Raw genomic sequence first — 17,047 nt, 5'->3', positions numbered from 1 at the left:
GGGAGTGAGGAGAAAAGGGAGAAAAGAGGGAGAAAAGAGGAGAAAAAGTGCGACCGCCTTCGCTGAGAGCAAGACAAGTACAATAATAATTCAATAATGTATTTTATTGGTTGTTCTTCATTTCTTTTGAATTGTTGCCTTCAGTCCACTTTAGTAGGATTTGAGTGGAACTGCTCACAAAGAAAGAACGAGTCTCTAATTTTTTATGGTAGTTTGATTTTAATAAAGGGAGACAAATTATCACCTCGCCTCTGTCGGTGCGCCCCAGGGTGGCTGTGGCTACACTGTAGCTGCTGTCACCAGTGTGTGACTGTGTGTGTGAATGGGTGGATGACTGAGTGTAATGTAAAGCGGGTCCTTAGAGACTGAGTAAAGCGCTATATAAATACAGGCCATTTACCATTTATTAACAAAAAATCCAAAAAAGAAAGATTACATAAAAAGTGTAAATTCATCTGTATATCATTGAATGAAACACATATTTGGACCCTTAAACTTACCCAAAACTACAATCTGTGTGTTCATGTAACACACAGATTGCGATCAATCAAATCAATGAAGTACAGATACTCCTGATCTCAACTCATTTTGGGTATAAATCTATTGTATTGTATCAGTACAATCTATTTTGGTAACTAGTTACAAGAAAGTGGAGCATATAATGACAAGATGACACTTTATTGGATCTTACACCAGTTTACCCAGAGCACTCCGCTCTCGCTCTGCAGGCCTACTTGTTGTTCCTAGAGTATTTAAAAGTAGAATGGGAGGCAGAGCCTTCAGTTTTCAGGCCCCTCTTCTGTGGAACCAGCTTCCAGTTTGGATTCAGGAGACAGACACTATCTCTACTTTTAAGATTAGGCTTCAAACTTTCCTTTTGGCTAAAGCATATAGTTAGGGCTGGACCAGGTGACCCTGAATCCTCCCTTAGTTATGCTATGTCGATTCATGGTTTTCTACAGTTTTTGATCTACTGCAGAATATTTTTATGGTTATCTGCTATAAAACGCCAGACCAGGAAAATCTCCTTCATGTTTTTCTCTGTTTTATCCTCAGTTACTCTGACACAAAGACATCTGCTGTGATGCTCACAATTGTGATGAAGTCTCACATGTATCGGTGCTGATAAATGATCAGAATTATAATATTTCTGACTGTCTGAGGCTAAATTGAATCAAATCGGGACCTCGTGAATCGGAATCAAAGGGATTATAGAAATCAGCGATGATACCCAGCCCTAGTGAGCAGCCTGGGCCTGACAGAGTGGATGTAGGTGTGGGTAATAAGGAAAGATGAAAAGAACTATTGATAACTTTTTTGTTAAGTTAAAGTCTGATCCGTCTGAAGTTCATAGCCAGCTCTGACACGGAGCCATCGATCTCTGAATGCTGTAAAAGCAGCAGTGTATCCAGGAAACACATTATACGTGATAAATGCACTGCCCGAGTGTCCCCTCTCCCCACTGCCTTTCAGCAGCATGCAACAGCAAACAGGTCGTCAGAGGAGCCGAGATGATGATTGTGTTGATTGTGGTTGTGATGATGTGTTAATACACCTCTCTGAATGTTATAATTAGTCATTAATAACCTCTGCCTCTCTACCACAGCACGTGTGTTTATCAGCCATCGTTTTGTTGGAATGGGTCAGAAATGGCCGCCCCAGTCCTGGTTCTGAGGTTTCTTCCTGTTAAAACTGAGTTTTTCCTCCCACTATCACCAAAGCACTTACCCATAGTGGGCTCATATGATTGTTGGGTTTTTCTCTGTTTTCTCTGTATTATTGAAGGAACTACCTTATAATATAAAGTGCCTTGACGCAGTTGTTGTTGTGATTTGGTGCTGTATAAATAACTGACTTAAATTCATTTCTGACCTTTGACTCGAAGCCTCACTTCTCTCTTCAGCAGGATGTTTCCCTCGCTGCTGTAGGCGGTGCAGGTGTAGACTTCGTTGTCTCTGTCTGTGGGGTATCTCAGGGTCAGACTGAGGTCTCCTGTTTTCAGCAGGTCTTCATTCATCTTCGTTCGGTCTCTGTAAAAGTGGTCTTGTTCTTCAGGCTGGTCAGAGCCGTTCTCATTCACGTGGACCTTTGTGGTCCGGATGTAAATGCAGGTCCACTCCACTTTACTGCCTTTAAGCAGGTGAAGTTTGGTTTTGCAGGGCAGCTGTACAGACTCGACCCCCTGCTCCACCTCCACCAGGGGGACTGAAAGGAGAAAAAATACCACAATGAGCTGAACACAGCATCATCAGCACTGAGAACATTTTGTTTGGATGAAGTGAAACATCTGCACTGAAAACATGTTTGACTGGCTGCAGCCTGGGATTTGTCCCATTGCTCCACTGAGCAGACACAGTGTTATCTTTGGTGTCCTAAATCAATTATGGGAAGAAATTTATCATCTGTCTTTATCTTCACTTCCTACACCCAAACTGGAAATGTTAATAGACCATAATGGGAGCTTGCCTACTTAATATTTCCTTTGAATTTTCTCTCTACATGCAGATTATTATGAACTTTTGTTAAATAAGCTATTATTCTGGGCTATGCAGGCCCAGACAAAGCTTGCAGCATTTTAATGAGGTTGTTTTAGTGTGGAATAGAAGAAATAGAAGAAGCTCGTGTGAGTTTCCTTAAGAAAACATCTGATCCTCAAAATCCTGGTGCTTTCAGGCTGACATTGACTCAAAAACATTATCATTATAATATTTTCATTCTAAATCATTTTATAAATTTCTCTTAAACTCCTCAATTTCTCGGACTAGTGTCACATCTTCAGTTTGAGCTGATAAAAAAGTAATGGTTGAAAAACCTAACTTAATAGATCTTACTGTAGCTCACTCATCAAGTCCTGTTCACCTCAGGGACAGATTATCAGTGTGGTCACCAAGCTCTTCAATTCATGACTCACATCTTCATCTTCTGTCTACAGCACTCACCTCTGACGTAGAGCTTCACTTGTTTCTTCTTTAGGATGTTTTCCCCCCTGTAGACGGTGCAGGTGTAGGTGAGTGCGTCTCTGTTTGTCGGGTATTTCAGAGTCAGGCTGAGGTCCACAGCTATCCGCAGGTTTTTCCTCATCATTGTTCGATTTCTGTAAAACCAGTGCTGTTTTTCAAGGTGGTCAGAGCCGTTTTTAAAGACGTGCACTATCCTGTTGGAGCTGTCAGTCCACTCTACAGTTACATCTTCATGTCGGTGACCTGTGGTTATAAAGGGCAGCTGAACAGACTCCACCCCCGAATCCACATCCACCTGTGGGACTGTGAAGTAAGAACAACAAATAATGATTTGTGCGCGCAGTCTGTCAAAGCTCCCATGTTTGACATGTAAAGTGTGTGAGGGGAGCAAAGAGTAATTCAATTAGTATTCTAGACAAATAGCTGCCGTTTGTCCTCAGGCTCCTCAATGAGAGAGAGGAGCCTGTTTTGCAAAATGTGCTGGAGGATTCCTTAAGAACATGAAACATGGGGAAACACTGGTTTGTGTTTTATTGAAAGAAAGGAGACAATTAAAACCACTTATTAACATAACTAATAGATTAAGAAGAAGAAAAAACACTACAAGTCAAGTAAAACAAATCTGAGGTTTAGGGATGATTCAGATTATTCACAATGCAAACACGTCACACACACAACATACCTTTCTTAAAATAGCCTCTGAAGTAAACTCCAACACCCACGATGACAGCTGCAACTACAGCCAGGACACCCAGAGCCACTGGGACACTGATGGGAACTTATAACACAATGAAAACATGAACATTACATGATGTTAACATGAAATGATTAACACTCTGTGACACTCCATGTGATTTTGAATCTCTTTGCACTGACCTCCACCTTTGACCCGCTGAACCTGCAGTTCCACTCTTGACTGACCCAGTTCTACTCCAAACTTACGGACGGTGCAGGTGTAGCTGCCGCTGTCAGACAGCTGAAGCTTTTTCAGAGTGAGACTGAGGTCTCCGGTTTCCAGAGCGTCAGGATTCATGGATGTTCGGCCCGCTGAACTGGTCATTTTGGTTCTGGAGGTCATCGCCTTCTCGTCGACGCAGGTGCACTGTGGAGGGATTGAGGTCATAGCGACTCCACACAGCTGTGGATTCTTTTTCTTCAAAAGTAGGATACTCACAGGGCAGGAGAACAAACTCCGCCCCCTCTACTACCTCCACACCTGAGGCACACTGGGAAACTGAGGACACAGACATAGACAAAGACCTTATTGATCCCACATAAAAATAGAAAAAATAAATAATAAAAAGATTCAATGGTTGCTATGTGCAGAAAAATAACACAAGATGTTTTATGTGCACATAAAGTGCAGGCAGTGATAGTTATACACACATATTTATAAACAGTGTTTATCCTGTTTATAATGTTACAGCCTGGCTTCTGTCGGGATGAAGGACCTGTGATAGCGCTCCGTCCACAGTCTCCGTCCACAGTCTCCATCCACAGTCTCCGTCCACAGTCTCCATCCACAGTCTCCGTCCACTGTCTCCTTCCACTGTCTCCGTCCACAGTCTCCGTCCACAGTCTCCATCCACTGTCTCCGTCCACAGTCTCCGTCCACAGTCTCCTTCCACAGTCTCCGTCCACAGTCTCCATCCACAGTCTCATGCAGGGATGAGAGATGTTGTGCATAATAGCCCACCCACCTCCTTTATGGGGTCTAGGGGACTGTCCAGGACAGAGCTGGCCCTCTTCACCAGGCTATTTAGCTGTTACCTGCCCCTCTCTCTGCTGCCGCCTCCACAGCAGAGCTCTGGATAAAAGATTGCAGACATCCTCAGTAATGTCCTGCAGACTTCAGCCTGTCAGCACAGTCGACTTTGGTCCTGGTGCCGAGTTTGAGTGTTTTCTGAGCAGTCCAGGTTATCGTTAAGGTGAACACCCAGCAGCTTGTACGTGGTGACCACCTCCATGCCCAAACTTTGGATGAGGTGTGGTTTGCTCGGGAGGTTGACCACCACCTGCTCCGTCTGATCATTTGCCTCAGATGCACATCCAAGGATGGCTGTATCAACGGTTTATCTGCCCACCAGTGACAGATGTGGATTCTACATGCTCAAAGACTATTTCCAAGACGTTTCTCCTGTCTATAATAATGCCGTGTGTGTGTTTACCTTTGCTGTTTTTATATTTTGTCTGTCATCTCTCCCCCTTGCCTGTGATATTTTACCCACTGACTGTCTTACTGTTCAGAACTCTGGCCTGGATTACAGCTGGACTTCAGCTTCAGTGTGTTTGTGTTTGAGTCCCGTCATTGTTTTAAAAGAAATGAGAGGACTACAGTTCAGTTTTTTCTCATTTACATACTTCTTATGGTAAAAGTCTGGTGCAAACATACACTTGGTCCTAAAACAAAAAACAATTCTCTCTTTTGGCTTTAACTATGCGAGAATAACCTGCGGCATTTGAGAACTTATCTTCCAGATCAACATGCACAAACCTGTCTGACTGTTTCTGTAAGCAAAACCAGTGTGTGTGTGCTTGTGTAAATATGTGTGTGTGTCATAAGTTTAAAAGAAACTTTTCTTACCGTACAGGAGGATCACAAACAAATCCAAAATCTTCATGTTGCTATACAGAGAGTAGACATCTACAAAGTTAATCTTCAACCTGAACCGACTACGAGATTAAATAATCCTGCCAAGAAGCCAAAGGTGTTTTCTGGCTGCTCTCCATGTCACACATCACACCTGTGGATTGCTTTCATTCAGGAAGAGGAAACACTTCTTTAAAAGCAGGAGGAGGAGGAGTGTTCACAAAAGCCTCAGCCAGTAAAGAAGAAACTGTTTGAATGAAAGAAGCATTCATTAGAGTAAAAACCTAAATAACCTATTTGCACATTTAAAAACTTCCTGCTTCAAATCTGTGATTTTAATCTGTTATGCATAACTTTAATCATGACACTTTTTCAACATGAAACACTAAAATTAAATGTTTCCAGTTTTGGATCTGTTGATTCCCACTCTCTTTTAACTATTTCCCCACCATCTAAGTGCATCTAAGCACAGCTGGGATTGATCTTTATTTTCACTTCTCTTTAAATGTAACTTTTAATCATAAATATTATAGGATAGATTTAAATTCTAGTTACAAAACTGAAGAAAACAGCAAAAACAACAACAAAAAATCTACTTCCATTCACATGTAATACCTGTACAGCCCACCAGAGGGAGTGATACTCAAATCAAACACAGCAAAGGCTGATGGTGACCAGTGGGAGTTCATTCAGTAACAGAAAGGAACTGAGTGGGTAACACTTCATAATGGCCACTGTTATTTAACTGTGAATTATAGGTGTTAATTTAACTTTACCATACTGCATGATACCATCTTTATTTATAAAGCCCTTTAAAATAAAACCAGGGTTCACAAAATGCTGTACACGCCAGCAAAAAAATGTGTTTTAAGAAGAGTTTAAAACTCAGAAAGAGAAGAAGCCTGCCTAATGTGCAAGGGCAGATCGTTCCACAACTTTGGAGCTGCTACAGCCAAAGCAAATTAATGCTTACTAAGGGAGTGGAAAGGTGTATATGGCTGTTGCATCTCAGAGAGGTGGGGGCAGGCTATAAGAGATTTAAAAACAAATAGAGAACTTTAAGAAGGACCCTAAAATGTACAGGTAGTGTCATGGTCTCCGTGCCTGCCCGGCCGGCCCCACAAGGCTGCATGTGGTGATTGGTTTTCTCTCTCTCTGCCTGGGCGGAGCTCACTGTGGGCTCCCGCCCTTGGCCCACACACCTGACAACAATCAGCTGTCATCACCTGGAGCACTATTTGAGGCTGGAACACAGATCCTCTCATCGCTAGAGAGATGTACTACAGACGTTAGTGATTCTCCCAGCTCCTGTGAACCTGTGCTTGAGTATACCTGTGATTTAGAATAGAATAGAATAGAATAGAATTCAACTTTATTGTCATTGCACATGCACAGGTACAGGGCAACGAAATGCAGTTTGCATCCATCCAGAAGTGCTTTAGTGATATAGATATATTACAATATATATTAGCAATAGTATAGATATGTAAGTATATTACAGAAATGGGTCTATTATGGTATGTTATAATGTACACGGTATGAAGTATGTTGTGAATATTCTATAACTATAAGTATGTACAGGCTGTAGTGAGTACAAGCTATGTACAGGATATGAACAGGATATAAATATGAAAAACTATACAGAATATGAAATAAATAACTTTACAGAATCTGGGATATACAGCTATACAGAAATGGGAACTATGCAAGTTGTAAACAGTTGTAGGATTAAAGATTATCGAATGTACAGAATGATTATTTACACAGAGCTATACAGTAATGCAGTTAAGATAAGTGAGGGTGTAGATAGTTTCTACAGAGGCTATATAAAGTGCTAGTGGTTGTGAGTGGTGGTTCAGTCCATGTTATTATTGTGTGTTTGAGGGTACAGTTGTCCATTGTGGGTGTGTGTATGTTCAGTCCATGAGTTTAACGTGGGTCAGATGTCAGGAGGCAGAGTTCAGGAGTCTGACAGCTGTGGGGAAGAAGCTGTTCCGGTACCTGGTGGTCTTAGTCCAGAGGCTCCTGTGGCGCCTCCCAGAGGGCAGGAGGGTGAAGAGTCCATGTGATGGGTGACTGGGGTCTCTGATGATTTTCCCAGCCCTTTTCAGACACCGCTTCCTGTAGATGTCTTTTATGGCAGGAAGTGGTGCTCCGGCGATGCGCTGGGCAGTTTTCACGACCCTCTGCAACGCCTTCCGGTCTGAGGTAGAGCAGTTCCCGTACCAGACTGTTATACAGTTGGTCAGGATGCTCTCGATGGTGCAACGATAGAAGTTCACCAGGATGTCTGAGGACAGGTGGTTCTTCCTCAGAGTCCTCAAGAAGAAGAGGCGCTGGTGAGCCTTCTTGACCAGCTTGGAGCAGTTGGTCGTCCAGGTGAGATCCTCGGAGATGTGGACTCCCAGGAACTTGAAGCTGCTCACACGCTCCACAGCCGTCCCCTTAATGTGGATGGGTGGATGTGGGTCAGCATTCCTCCTGTAGTCCACGATGAGCTCCTTGGTCTTCTCGGTGTTAAGCAGCAGGTTGTTTCTGTCGCACCACTCAGCCAGACGATCCACCTCCTCCCTGTAGGCGGCCTCATTGTTGTCACTGGTGAGGTCAATCACCGCGGTGTCATCTGCAAACTTAATGATGGTGTTGGAGCCATCAGCAGGTCTGCAGTCGTGGGTGAAGAGGGAGTAGAGGAAAGGGCTCATCACACAGCCTTGTGGTACACCGGTGTTCATCGTGATTGTAGATGAACAGTGGTTATCCAGCCGGACATGTTGGGGGCGGTTGGTCAGGAAGTCCAGTAACCATTTGCAGATGAGGGAACTGATGCCCAGGTCTGTCAGTTTCCTGATGAGTTGTGAGGGGTGGATTGTATTGAATGCTGAACTGAAGTCTATAAACAGCATTCTGGCGTAGGTGTTGTTGTTGTCCAGGTGTGAGAGGACAGAGTGCATTGCGATGGAGACTGCATCCTCTGTGCTCCTGTTCTGGCGGTATGCGAATTGGTGGGGGTCCAGGGTGGGGGGGAGACAGGATTTGAAGTGTGCTAGGACCAGCTGCTCTAAGCACTTAGTGATGATGGGGGTGAGTGCTACTGGGCGGTAATCATTGAGGCAAGATGGGTTGGAGTTTTTGGGTATCGGGACGATGGAGGTGGAGGAGATTTGTGAGTGACTTCCCTTTCCTCTGCTACAGACTTTCCTCCCCGGGCCTCCCTGTCGTGTGAGCGTGTGTGAGTTTGGGCAAGAAGACGTGAGCGAGTGTGAGAGCTACCCTGTGATTCCCTGGAGTTTGGATTTTCCCTTCACTGTATATATCGTGCACTGGTGCTGTAAATAAACTGTTTTTGGAGACGTCACACCGCTCTGCTCTTGAGTTCCTACTACCAGTTTGTGACAGGAAGCCAGTGAGTGAAATTAAAATGGGGGTAATGTGCTCAGACCTTTTTGTTCCAGTTAAAAGATGCGCTTCATAACCTGCAGACGCCTAACAGATGCATCACTAACCCCACTATAAAGTGCGTTACAATAATGGAGTCTAGAAAATTCCCACATGTGGGACTAATAAAGGTACATCTTATCTCATCTCTTATCTTAGATGTAACAAAGACATGGATCACTGTCTCAAAAAGCTGCTCTGATAAGATGGGCTTTATTTTTGCCAGTTGTCTCAAATGAAAAAAAGACAGATTTTACAACAGCTCTGACCTGGTTTTCAACTTCATCATCTGCCTCCATTTAAACTCCCAGGTTAGTGGTGATTGGTTTAACAAACTGTGCCAGCAAACCAAGATCCATAGTAGTGGTCTCAGAAGTGCCACCAAAAACCATCACTTCTGTTTTCTGCTCATTAAAATGTGAAAAGTTCAAAGGCACCCAGGCCCTTATTTCATCAAGACATCTGAGCAGAGGGCCTACTGAGAAACCATTTATCTTTTAAGTGGGAAACAAATCTGGGAGTCATCGGCAAAACAGTAGAAAGAAATCCCATGTTTCCTGAAAATATACTCGGGTGGTATCAGATATAAGGAGAAAAGAAGCGGGCCTAAAACTGAACCCTGTGGAACCCCACATTGAAAAGAAGCAGCAGAGGATACAAGCTCACCAAGTTTCACAGAGAAAGTTTGGTCTGCCAATTAGGATCTGAACCACTGCAGTGCAGTACTCCTAACACCCACCACCTGCTCTAAACTGCAAATTAAAATCTTATGATCCACTGTATCAAAGGCAGCTGTTAAATCTAAAAGCACGATCATAACACAGTCATGTGATGCAGTTCCTACAAAAAATTATTAAAAACTCTTAAAAGTGCAGATTCTGTACTATGCAAAGCTTTAAAACCAGATTGAAAAACTTCCGAAATACAACATTCTTCTAAAAATGGATATTCATGGTTTGTAAACTACCTTTTCAAGAATTTTTGAGATAAAACTCAATTTGGAAATAGGTCTGTAATTTGCAGTAATTTCAGGATGTGAATTCCAGTAATACTGTAATATTTGCTGACACCTGAAGTTCATCCTTCTTCCGTTTACGTTCAGCTCTCTACACTTTCTTCTGGCTTCACAGGTGCCTTCATTCAGCCATGGTTCAGATATGGCTTTTACTTATCTAAGATTAAGGAATCCCAACAGCCACTTCATAAATGTATGGCACAGCATAGAAGAGCCACCTCCACAGGACAAGACTCAGCAGTCCATCTGCATCTAAAGGACAAAGGTCACTCTTTTGAGGATGCCAAAGTTCACAAGCCATCTATGTCCACTGTGAGCGACCATCTTTGAACAGAGGCGGTGGTTTACGACACCAACTATCTGCCATCTATAATCCAGTTTTGAGATCCTTCCCAGACGCCTTAACGCCCACTCACACCCTGGGCCATCTGACCTCAGGAAATCACATGATAGGGTGGCGTTAGGTTTCACAATGAATTCACCCAAAAACCTTGGCTGATTGTGACCCACACCCGTTTTCACACCATTGTCCCTCTTGGGGGGGACACTCCCACAGGGCTTAAATCTGGGATTTTCCACGGTTCGACCCTAGAACTGAAGAAGCTTCTCGGATGAAACGTCTTCAAGAAACAGCTGTGAGGACAGAGCAACTCCTTGGTAAATAATGCACTTGATGGTGACTTATGAAGGTCCTTGCAGTCCAGTTGATCTTGTGCACTTCCAGGATCCCTGTGTGAGGCACAGAGTCATAGGCTTTCTTGTAGTAAATGCAGGTGGTGCAGATGTTGGTCAGTGTAGTTTTCCTTTGTGTGCCCCACTCACATATTAATCCTTATTCCTCTTTGTTGCTATGCCTAACAGGAACTTATATGAAGTACCGAGGTATTCTGGTGAGACCACTTGCTTCTTGGGATCCTTTGGCATCAGGGCTGTCTCCGGCCTCCACTACATAGCACTGAGACGGCACTTTTAAGGATTTTTAACGCTATTCATTTAACTCTGGACTCTGGCAGCCCTGCTGCCCTTTTATTGTTGGACTTGTCAGCAGCTTTTGACACGGTCGACCATGACATCCTGTTATCACGGCTAGAATTTCATGCTGGCCTAAAAGGATCTGCCTTACAGTGGTTTCGGTCCTATCTGTCAGAAAGGTTTTTTTATGTCAGTATGGGCCCCCACAACTCCAAAATAGCCCCTCTTAAATACGGTGTACCTCAAGGCTCTATTTTGGGTCCTGCTCTGTTCGTACTCTATTTGTTGCCATTGGGCTCCATCTTGTCACGGTACAGCATTTCATTTCATTGTTTTGCTGATGATTTGCAGATTTATCTACCTTTAAAAGCAGGGTCAGACCATCCCCAGCTCTTATTACGCTGATGATGTCAAACAGTGGTTGTCATTAAATGTTTTAAAGCTAAATGAAAATAAAACTGAGGTTGTCATTTTTGGCAACTTTAATCATATCGACATCACTCTGGGCCCCTTTCCTCGTATTGTAAAACACATGTAAAAAACCTCAGTGTCTATATTGATGGTTCTTTTAAATTGAATAAGCAGGTGAGTGCAGCAGTTCAGTCCTGTTTTTTTTTTAGTTAAGACAGCTAGCCAAGGTAAAGCCATACCTTCCGGCTAAAGTCTTTGAGCGTGTTATTCACCTTTTTCTTACTTGCAGATTGGACTACTGCAATTCATTTTATTATGGTCTAGATCAGGCCACCATCCATCATCTTCAGATGGTTCAAAATGCAGCTGCTCGCCTGCTAACTGGTACCAAACGGAGAGAGCATATAACCCCACTTTTAGCTTCTTTACACTAGCTTCCTGTCTCCTACAGGATCCAATTTAAACTTTTACTTTTTGTTTTTCAGTCACTTAACGCCCGAGCCCCTCCTTACCTGTCTGAGCTCCTCTCTGCCTATGCTCCAGGAAAAACCACGAGGTCTAGCTCAAAACTAATGCTGTCCATCCCACGGACTAACCTCAAATCCCGTGGTGATAGATCCTTCTCTGTGGCAGGGTCCCAGACTCTGGAATAGTCTCCCCTTAAATATTAGATCTGCACAAATACTTGAGCAATTTAAATCTTTACTAAAGACACATTTCTATGCCCTGGCTTTTAACACACTATGACCCAAACATTTTGGTCTTATTTGAATTAGTTTAGTTATTGTTTTAATTCTTTTACTGTCCTATTATTGTTTTTTATTGTTATTATTGTATTACATTGTTGCTTTTCAATACCATTTTTATATTGTTAAGCACTTTGTGTAGCATCGGCTGTTTGAAATGTGCTATATAAATAAATTTGACCTTGACCTTGACCTTAAGTTAGGAGCCAAAAAGGGTGTAGTTTGTGTGTGTGAGCACCGGTGTGTACACCTGTGAGCATGGACGCGCTTGTTTTTAAAAGGTTCCTTCATGTAATGATCTGCTAGAGGGTGTGGGGGGGCCACAGCCCCGTCCTCCAGGGCATGAAGCAGGTATGGAGGAGATCAAAACTCCAGACATCCAGAGGCCCCCAGAACACAAGAGACCAAGGAAGACCAACAGAGGGGCAGCCGCGCCACTGTCCCAGAAAGAGCTGAGGAGAGTCCCAGATGAGGGCTCACTCAGCAGCCGCGGAGCAGAAGCCAGGGGGAGTTGCAGTGACGCGCCCGTGAGCTCCGCCGGCAGCCAGCTGTGCCTGAGTGACCGAGCCCCAGGCCGAGAGGCCGAGGGCACCCCACCCCCGAAGTGGCCCGAGCGAGCCCCAGGCTCCAGGCCCCGATAAGCACCCACCAAGGAGTGAGCCGGCGTGTACCTGGACGCCCATCCCCAGACACAAAGAACCACCAATGCACTGATGTCTCACGGCGTCCGCCACCGGATATGAACTTTTTTTTAAGACAGTGAATCTTGAAACCAGAGAAAAAATAGAGAATTTTAACTTGTTCCATTGGCAGATTTTTTTCACTTATTTCAAGCTAAAATATTTATTAGAATTCAAATTTAGACAGAAACAAAGTGAATAATATTATTTTATTATCACGTTGATGCAGCACATGGTTCAGTTAGCTTTGTATAAACACGTGTTAGAAATGTTCTTCAATCAGCTCTTTTTACTCTCATTTCACAGCCAGTACTTTTTACTTTTACTTGAGTAAAGAAGTTGAATTAGTACTTGGAGTATTTTTAACAGTAGTACTTCTACTTCAATACAGACTGTGTGTACTTTTACCACCTGTGTCTGAGACCTCCTTCAGGGTCCACCTGAAGCTCTCAGTCTGCTGTGGAAAAAGGAAATCCAGGTGAGTTTCTCCTGATCACCTGAGGCCATCATTACTGTGTGAACCCACACACCACTCCTCACTCCTCCCACCCGCTGCACACAGTCACTGAGTACAGACCGGCTGATTCCTGTAAAGGGAGAGGCAGGAAGAGGCGGAGCAACAGCTGAAAAACAAGAAGCTCAACGTCATTTTGCAGAAGTGAAAGTGTGAGAGAGCAGCAGCAGAGCTGCAGTCGAGTCCTGTTTGTCTCTAAAAGAAGATTCACTGGAGTCCATCAGGTTCCTCTCAGCAACAGTGGTGAGTGCAGCTGATCACACTTCCTGCTTCTACACAAATCTTCACTCTGTTCACTTCATCAGGGTCTAGAGCGCCACCTCATTTCTCCATGGTGCCACTTAGGCTACATCCACACTCGCCCGGATAGATTTGAAAACAGCGCTCCGCGTCCACACTGGTGTTTTCAGTCGTTTTCACAGAGTTGTGCGTCCACATTAAGACGGCTGAAAACGCTTACGTTCCAGTCCTGCGCATGCGTGAAACGCAAGACGATTCGACCGGTCTCATTTCTGTCTGCCGCTTATTCACTTTCCAGCTGTTTGAAACGTCGCAGCAGAGGTGGAGGAAAAGCACCGAGTTTTAAAATGGACTAACAATGAGGTGGAGTTGTTGCTGCGAGTAACACAAAAGTACAAAGTTGCAAAAGCGAGAGAGAATTAAAGAATTTGAAGAAAAGCTCTGTGGAGCATGTGCAGACTGATATTCATCTTTAATAGGACTGTCAAAACTGCTGCTGTATAATGCTCTCCACTATCTTTGTTTAATTGGTCACATGCCTGCATCACATGACTAACATGCATCATTGTTTTAGAAAGTCTCTGTTTTCACTCTTCACTGTGACACAAACGCACCGTCTCCAAATTATTTACTTTCCGGCTGTTTGAATCGTCGCAGCAGAGGTGAGCAGCGTGATAGGAGTGGATGTAGCTGTGGGTAATGAGACAAGATGAAAAGAACGATTGATAACTTTTTCGTTAAGGCCGGTGCTCTGACACGGAGCCATCAACCTCTCAGTGTCTAACACTGGTCTGCAGACGGCATCAGATAATGAGCCACATTAGATGGACTCTGAGCCCACTGACAGTAAAAGGGTGAAGTGTAGACATTTGGAAGAGAGCGGCCTGACCAGTTTCTCTGACTATGATACTGTAAAGCTGACAACATGATGCATTTACTGTGGTGAGTGTGCAAAGACCATGGCAGGTGTTGTGCCAAGGTAGGGATCCCCAACAGGATCTGTTTCCCTGCGTCAGGAACATCGGCTGGGCAGGGAAAGCGGACCCAACGCACTCCGCCTCCATCACGACCAACTAGACGTGGAAGGAGTGATGTTTTAGTGACAACATGAAAGATGAGTGTGACCGTTCAGTTTGTGGGTTACAACAGAAAATGATACATTTATTGTTCTCGTGTGTTATCGGACGGGATCATTTTAACAAACCGAGGACATTTTCCTGATAATTATCTGTATCCTCCTGTAACTTTACTGTTTAAAGAGCTAAAACCTCCAACATTTCAGGATCAATAAGTCCTTATAAGACGTGTTTGTGAGCTAAAAATCAAGAATGTGGGATACTGTTTGTCTGTGTCAGCCAAACAACTTCACATCTTTGTAACGACTGTTAAAAAGATGTTCATCCTGTTGATCCTGTTCATCTGGACGCTGCACTGTACAGCAGACACGACGTTGTTCAGTTTGTGTTTCAGATGAACCAGTTTGTCTCTGAATGTGTTGCTGGGTCTCCACCAGTTACTCTGACAACTGAAGGTTCAAGATTTTTATTTTGACATTTGCACACAGGACCAACAGTCCATGCACAGTGGAATACTTGTGCAGAGCTTTCCAAGTCAAATCACACTTTAACAATATAAAGACAGAAAAAGCAGAAGGATAGAAATGAAGTCCGGAGTAGGGTAGTCGTACTATTTTCTTTTTTTTTTCTAAATTTTTTTTTATTTTTGCATTTAAATTAAACATAACATGCTTATACAAAATCAACCAAGAACAATTACTGTTTTTAACATTTGTGAACTTATGAGCATGAAAGGAGAAAGGAGAAAAAAAAAAAAAGAAAGGAAAAAAGAAGAAAAGAAAAGGAAGAAAAAAAAACTATTTCAACAATTATACATCCTAATCAAACAGGTTTTATTCCTGGTAGATGGTCATTTAATAATGTCCGTTTATTATTAAATACAATTAATTTAGGTTATGGAAAAGAGGTTAAAACAGCAGTACTTTCTCTGGACGCTCAAAAAGCATTTGATCAGATTGAATGGTCTTATATATTTGAGACTCTAAAACAATTTGGTTTTGGGGAGTACTTTAGGGATTGGATTAAAATGATTTATCTGTGTCCGGTGTCCTGTATTCTCACTAATGCAGATAAATCCTCTCCCTTTCAATTACAACGCGGGGTGAGACAGGGGGATCCCCTCTCACCGCTTCTTTTTGATATAGCCCTGGAGCCCCTAGCCATTAACATAAGAAACCACCCAGGTATACAGGGAGTTAAATTTGGGAATGTGGAAAGTCTTGTTAACATTTATGCAGATGACTTACTGATCTGCCTTTCCAAACCAGAAATCTCATTCCCTAATCTTTTAAATTGTATTAAACACTTTGGGAAATTATCAGGATATATGATCAATTGGGATAAATCTGAATTTATGCCAATAACAGATAATCTATGCCCAAAGTTCCTCAGCTCACTCCCATTCAAATTAGTAACTACGTCTTTTACCTATCTTGGTCTTAAGATCTCTAAAAATCCCAAACTCCTTTATAAATTGAATTTCCTGGAAATGCTGGATAAGTTCAAAGATGATATTAGAAAATGGAAGCTGCTTCCTCTGTCTCTGATCGGTCGAATAAATCCAGTTAGAATGGTGTCTTTGCCACGAATTTTATATCTTTTTCAAAACCTTCCTATTCACTTGCCACTTAAATTTTTTAAGCAGCTTGATTCATTGATTCACTCATTCATTTGGGCAGGAAAACCCCCTCAGATATCCATGGCTCATCTTCAAAAAAACACTTCCTGCGGGGGGTTGGGTCTCCCTGTGTTTAGACATTATTATTGGGCAGCAAATTCAAGAGCTCTATTGCACTGGCAGTGGGGCTCGCCTATTGATTATTGTCATGACAAGCTTCCGATCTGGCTCCAGGTAGAGGCAGCAACAGTATCTGAAGCCTCATTACCGGTCTTATTGTTTTCTAACACGGGTTCTTTTAACAATTCGCTCAGTCGTAATTTTGTTGTTAAACACTCCTTAAAGATATTAAGTCAAATTAGGAAATCTCTCAAACAACCTGATTTTTCAGTAGGAATGCCAATAATACATAACTACTTGTTTAAACCAGGTAAAATGGATAGGGTGTTTTTAGAATGGGGGGAAAAGGGATTGAAATACATTGAGGACTTATATACAGATGACAAATTTATGTCCTTCCTTCAACTTCAAGAAAAGTTTCAATTACCTCAATCACATTTTTTTCGTTATCTTCAAATAAGGAATTTTGTTCAACAAAACTTTTCAGACTTTCCACTGAAGCCACGAAGTTATACTTACTTTGATATAATTCGGAAAGCAGATTTTAAACATTTGATATCTCAGTTTGTTAAGTGCTTTACAATCCCAGTTGATTCCGACCGAATTAAGAAAACATGGGCTGAAGACCTCGGGGTCCCTCTGTCTGAAGACCAATGGTCAAATTGTTTGT

At 42.8% G+C, this 17,047-nt stretch overlaps 1 pseudogene across 1 annotated transcript; it reads right to left on the bottom strand.

Annotated features, from left to right (window-relative positions):
• Window positions 1-3,572: 3,572 nt before the first annotated feature.
• On the bottom strand, window positions 3,573-5,682 carry LOC146546235 (butyrophilin-like protein 2; annotated as a pseudogene). Its single transcript, XR_014891011.1, has 3 exons — window positions 5,545-5,682; window positions 3,837-4,194; window positions 3,573-3,738 (listed from the first exon to the last, which is right to left on the bottom strand). The product of XR_014891011.1 is annotated as a butyrophilin-like protein 2 (transcript).
• Window positions 5,683-17,047: the final 11,365 nt, after the last annotated feature.

The sequence above is a fragment of the Mchenga conophoros genome, unplaced genomic scaffold (genome assembly GCF_057382185.1).
Source record: "Mchenga conophoros isolate Kocher_MC1m ecotype Shallow Benthic unplaced genomic scaffold, M_conophoros_male_GT1.1 unmapped_scaffold_1, whole genome shotgun sequence".
NCBI classification, from domain to species: domain Eukaryota; kingdom Metazoa; phylum Chordata; class Actinopteri; order Cichliformes; family Cichlidae; genus Mchenga; species Mchenga conophoros.
Note: the sequence above shows the minus strand (reverse complement) of the source record. Positions and strands in the feature narration are given on the sequence as shown.